The sequence below is a fragment of the Trichogramma pretiosum genome, unplaced genomic scaffold, assembly GCF_000599845.2.
Source record: "Trichogramma pretiosum strain Unisexual culture from Peru unplaced genomic scaffold, Tpre_2.0 scaffold120, whole genome shotgun sequence".
Lineage (NCBI taxonomy): Eukaryota > Metazoa > Arthropoda > Insecta > Hymenoptera > Trichogrammatidae > Trichogramma > Trichogramma pretiosum.
Genome location: NW_019641645.1, coordinates 43,866 through 49,865, shown reverse-complemented (window position 1 = coordinate 49,865; position 6,000 = coordinate 43,866). Strand labels below are relative to the sequence as shown.

The window sequence follows — 6,000 nt, the reverse complement described above, 5'->3', positions numbered from 1 at the left end:
GAGAGAGAGAGAGGAGCGAACTAGACGAGAGCTGCTGCTAGTCCGCGAGCGACGCATGCGCCCGCGAGGGGGTGCTGCGCGCATCTCAACGCAAAACTGCCTGTGCACTGTGTGCCATATACACGACTGCCAGGCTCGCGGCGCTGCGTGGTTTCGTATATATAGATATATATGTTATATAGAACCGATACATAGAACTGGCACCTGTGCACGGTCTCGAAGTAGGCAGTAGTTTCAGTGGTGGTGCGCGCGGGCTGTGCAGCATACGTCGTCGTCGACGTAGAGCTGCACGTCCTTATTATATTATATATCGTGCGTTATCGTATACCCAGGGATATTTACATGTCCAGAAACGAACGAACACACACAGGAGCGAGGAGCGGAGGGGCCGGCCTCAACTCCCAATGATCGAGTGTCTATATAGTAACGAAGGCAATTGGCGGATGAGCTTACGAGTATATAACAAGTATAGTAAGCTCTCGAGGCAGCCGCTGCTTCGTACGATTCGATCGTTGCTCAGCAGCAACTGAAAAAGAACCTCTCATGCGACTCCGTCACGTTGACGAAGAAGCTTCATCGTTATTGTCATCATGCATTCTTCGCGCGACGGCACCGTAACAGCTACTGGTAGTAGTTATCGTAGCAGCAGCGTCGAACGCGCAACAACGCGTAACCGTCGACTTTGGAACGATAACAATTGCAGCAGGGCCGTACAGCATCGTTCGTACGCGGGCTCGTCCAACAACCGCTGTCCTCGATTATCCAGACTAAGGGAGACGTTGTATCGTCCGTCGTCGGTGCATCAGTACAACGACGACACGAGCACGAGATATATATAGTGATATATAACAAACGCACGGCCGTTTGTGTCAACGAGTCGCCAGTATAAACAGTGCATTATATAGTGGAGAACGTAAACGTATATATAGATATATACGAGTGCGGTAATCATTGTTATATATATACGGCTTGTACAACACCGTTGGGAGTAAATAATAGTATAGCATCGTAGCGGTGTTTCGTTTGATGCTTCGAAACGTTCGTGTACATTATACAAACGACGTGCAAAATTCGTCTCACGCGTGCAATTTGCGTATATCGTACTGTGGCAGCTGACATATTAATTTAATATAGATATAATAAAATACGCACAGTGGGCAAAGAGGAGTTATAACTGTGTATAGTTGACAGCCCCCCGCGCGCGCGCGCGAGCTCGTAAACTGTTGCTCCTCGCACAGCGACGTATATAGGTTTACGTCTGTGTGTCAAGCGTGTGTAGTGTATGTGTATACGCGTGTGCATCGTTAATTCAACCGTATTCGAGTGATTCGCGAGGTTCTCTCTCACTACTCGACTGTGTGTGTGTGTGTGTACTGTGTGTGATCGTAGGGTAATAACGATTTATATCTCTCTCGATTATAGTGATAATTACGCAAAAGTGCGGAGCACAAAAGCTGGAGCTATTGCATTTGCGACACACAGCACCAGCACGTGTACAGCATTACAAAAACGGAGTGATCAGTGTCAGTCAGTGCACACATGTGCATGCGTGGAGCGAGCATCATCTCGTGATTCCTGCACCCAATATACGCGTTGTGTTACAAGTGATACCGCTGGCTAGTATAGCTCAGACGCCGAATAGCAGCGACTTCGTAATACACAGCGCACGGGGTAAGTCGTTGTTACACAGGCGTAACGAAAGGCGCCGGTGTTTCAATGAAAATTTATACAAGCGATCACATTGTATATTATATTACATTATATACTTGTTTCGTTACAACGTGTCGCGCGTGCGATTGCACACGATCGCGGGTATATACGGCGCACGTGCGATAATCATCGCGGCGTCCACGTGCAGTGTGCAATTGTACACACACACGCGCAACGTGTAATTGTAATATGTGTGTATAATAAAACGTATAATACGGCTCGGTACAAGTCGGTATACGCCGACTGGGTGGGGGGGTGTAGTATAGGGGGGCTTATCGGAATCACTGTTATTATTAAAGACTCGCGCGTCGATTCAATTACGCTGTGCATATTTTAAGTTATACGTATACCGAATACGCGATGGAATTATAAACGTGTGAATGAAACGGGAGCTCGCGTGCGTGTGTGCATCAACGAAACCGTGACATTTTTTTTTCATATATAATAAAATTGAAGCACGTCCCCGCTCTTCCGCTTGACGATTATGATAGTTATCTGGATGAAAAATAAACGTGTGTGTATTACAAGCGGCTCTTCGGTATCTCCCTGCTGTGGTTATAGGCACTTGAAAAGTTCGCAATTTCGATCCGTCTCGTTCTGTATCTTTGGAGCACGTTTAGTATCGATTCGCATTTTATACATAAGAGAAAGTCTCGTATCTCTCGTTGTGTTGACTACCTCCCTCGTGTGACACATACGAGCCACATGACAATGGTAGTAACGTGTGACACTCGACAAGAATGTACCTAAAACCCCAATTTCGTCCGTGTAATACGCAATAGCTCTCGGCGCTACTCCTTACCAAGCATATATCTCCCTTCGTCTCTGTGGATAGATATAAACGCGAATGATAAAAAACGGAGTTATTTTTTTTATCGCCCTTTGACTGCAAACCAAGATCTGGCGTATATATACAACGAGGTGTATTTTACATTGTATACAGTACACACAGAGGGAAATATACCCAATCGATAATACAACGTATATACGTATTTTACCGAGGGTAATAATAGTGTCAACGTCCTGCGGCGTCTCTCTCTCTCTCTCTCTCTCTCTGTTTCCCTCCCTCGTGCCAGGTCACGATTAGCAGCAGTAGCCCTTCGAAGCATGACTTTTTATTTAGCGAGCTCGAGCCAAGTCCGATCGTAATATGGAGTCTTGTACACGGACGACGATTCCCTGTATTATACTGTTTTATATACCATCATTGTTGTTGTCATTTTATTTTTCTTTATATTGCGTAGTGCAGGTCAAACGTGTGGTACACAAATTGGTATATGGATATTCTTAGCCGCGCACCGAGCTCTCAATTATCAAGAGGCGACGACGATCGTCGGAGGGAGGCAGAGGGGGAGAAAGATAAGAAAAGGGCGATGAAGGAGTAAAAAAAAAAAGTTTTATTGTTTTTTCGTTGAACTTCTTTTCTTTCTCTGTTTTACTAACTACTACTACCCACTATACAACTTTCTCGCAGTTGAATAGCGACGAGACGACGTGGCAAGCGGCGGCGGCGGCAACGATAATGAGCAAACTAAATCGCGCGTACACTCGAGCCGATGATCGTGACTCCTCCGCTGCAGCTGCTGCGAGGAAACTTTGCTTTTGTTTCCTGATTTTCGCTCTATTTCTTTCTTCTTCTTTTTTTTATTCTTCATTTCATTTACCGTATTAACCTCGTCAAATCTGTCTGTCTGTCTGTCGTCGTCGTCGTCGTCGTCGTCGTCGTCGCGGCGGAGTTGCCGCGTTGTGCAAGAGAGCCAGAGAGAGGTCGAACTTTTTTCTGCGTTAATTGAAAAGGCTAATTGAAGCGATTCGTAATTGCCGCGCGTCGCTGATTTATTTACGTTAGCGAAATCGTCTTCGCCTTGATAAATTTCCTTTTAAGCTGTGTCAGAGACAGTCGGTTGAGAAAAAAAATAAAAATAAAAATTCGTCGCGACTACTTCTCGCGATTAAATATCCAATTTCATTTTTATGAATAATAGAAACCCCCCGAGAAGACGACGACGAGTATATATCTCGAAGAAATTTTCGAACGAGAATCATTCTTCGTCTTTGGAATAAAGGGCCTAAAAGCTCGAGGCATTATTATCGCAACTATGCCATCGCGTCTGACTGTATATAATACCGAATGTACCGAAACTACTGCCGATGTTGCTATTACTATCCGCTACTACGACCGCTACAATATGCAACGGAATGATAGATATCTCTCGTTTATTCATCGACTGTGTGCAGCACCGTGTATATATGCGTATGCAGATTGCAGGTGTCTGCTCTGATATATCTCGCGCAGGTGAAAAGGGCGCCTTCACATTTGAACTCGAGCAAACACAAAGGGTATAAATCGATAATCCATATCCTATTATTAACGTCAACGTCCTTCTCACCTGTATATATATGTACAACAACCGATTCGGGATGAATCTCGTAAAATAGTCATGTTGTTCCGTATTAGTTTGTTATTCGTGACTTTTCGAGCTTGGTGTATATAACGATATAGCGACGATATAAATAAGCTCTCGTTACCTATATGCATATATTCCACGATATTCGCGTATCGTAAGCCGCTCAAGAGAGAAGAAAAAAATCCCTTCGAGTTCGTAAGACGGTTGCGGGGAATACTATACACACGTCGCACAAAGCGTGTGCGCCTTTACAATAGCGCGCGGGGTGAATATACCGAGGAGTTTCTCAACTTTAGCGAAAATAAAGGCGGCCGGAGTTCCGAAAAACTTTTACTCTATTTAGGATCGAGTAACAAGCCGCAGAGCTGTATATACCGTCTCGTTTCCGTGTCCCGTTATTACTTCTATACTCCGATACGTGCACGTTATATATTTACGTTTTTGTATTAAAAATTGAAAGAGAAAGAGAGCACGATAAAGAGCCTTTTAATTCAAATGTTTTTTTTTCTCCTTCAATTATTTACCAAACGATTTGTCTCATTAATTTCGAGAGGCAGAGAGATAGCTGCTGCTGCTCCGCTCCGAACGACGACGGGCTTTTGAAATTGCTTAATTATAGCTTGCGGTGTGTACACACGCACACACACACACACACATATACCTTCAACAAAATGACGCGTGCGAGTATACAGTTATATATAAGGCAGGCTGAGGTTGACGGGCTGGTTGTTTTCGCTCAGCGAGTATATATGTATGTATTATAACAATCCGATAACGAGCACGCGCGACTGCACCCACACACACATATATACGCTGCGACGCGTGCCAAAAACTCATCGTCCGTACGCCCCGTGGTGTACTGTATTTTAATCATATATTTACGCAAGCTCGTGTGGCGGCGGCAGTGGCAGCGGTGGTGGTTTTGCAGTTGTATATACCGTATATATACAGCGTCAATTATTATTATTGCATTGTTATAACGATGGTAATTATGCAACGATGGGCGACTGGAGAGGGTGTGTGTGTGCGAAAAAATGGAAAGAGAAGAAAAAAAGAAAGATACGAAAATAAAGGATATCACTGGTCGGAGAGAGAGAGCAGTAGTTATATAGTATAGGAACTCGCAGGTATACAATGGAGATGTGATCGCTATACGACGCAGCCGGCCGTTACTATTACTATCCGCTACTGCACTACGCTCTTGCAAGCTCACGAGCTCGTGTGTATATGTATGTGTCTACCTGTATGTGTGTGTGGGAGCGAGAGAAAGCTCGGTTGACCCAGTTCACGCGGGCTGATGCTGCTGCTGCTACATAGATATATAGCCGACACCACTGTACACTGAACTTTGTACCACAATACGTCTCTCTTTCTCTTCTGGGGTTTTCTCGGATCCTGTTAACTTACACGTATGGAGCTCGCGAGCTCGCGAGTAAGAGAGATGGAATAACGCGATTATTATCTCGCGAGCTTTTCGTGTCGCGCGCAAAGCGTTATGTACGTTCGGGGGAAAAGAGACGCGTGTTGAACATACTTGCGTATACTTGAACTTGGCATGCATATACGGCGTAGTCGATTTGCTCGAGCTTAATTTCGAGGCCGAGACTTGTTGCGGACGAGTCGTGTACGATGATGTATCATACGTAGCAAAAGATAACGACGATGGTGACGAAAAAATCACGGATTAAAGTTACGAACTTTGTGGGGATATTTTTTGTTTGTTTGTTTGTTTGTTCGTTCGGTTGTTTGCCTAACGCGAACAATTTTCGACAGAACCACGACCAAGGAGAAAGTGTCGAAGAAAGAATTATTCAACGGTGCACATAATTCCATTTTTATATGCGCGCGTCTGACTAAATCTAATAGCTCACTACTTGCAGTT

At 44.6% G+C, this 6,000-nt stretch overlaps 1 protein-coding gene across 1 annotated transcript in view; it reads left to right on the top strand.

Annotated features, from left to right (window-relative positions):
- The first annotated feature begins 1,581 nt into the window (after positions 1-1,581).
- LOC106655583 (uncharacterized protein DDB_G0271670-like) overlaps positions 1,582-6,000 on the top strand; it is a 36,263-nt gene continuing 31,844 nt past the window's right edge. Inside the window, exon 1 of the mRNA XM_014376052.2 lies at positions 1,582-1,671. The gene's annotated coding sequence lies outside the window, so the exon portion shown is untranslated. The remainder of the gene's footprint in view (positions 1,672-6,000) is intronic.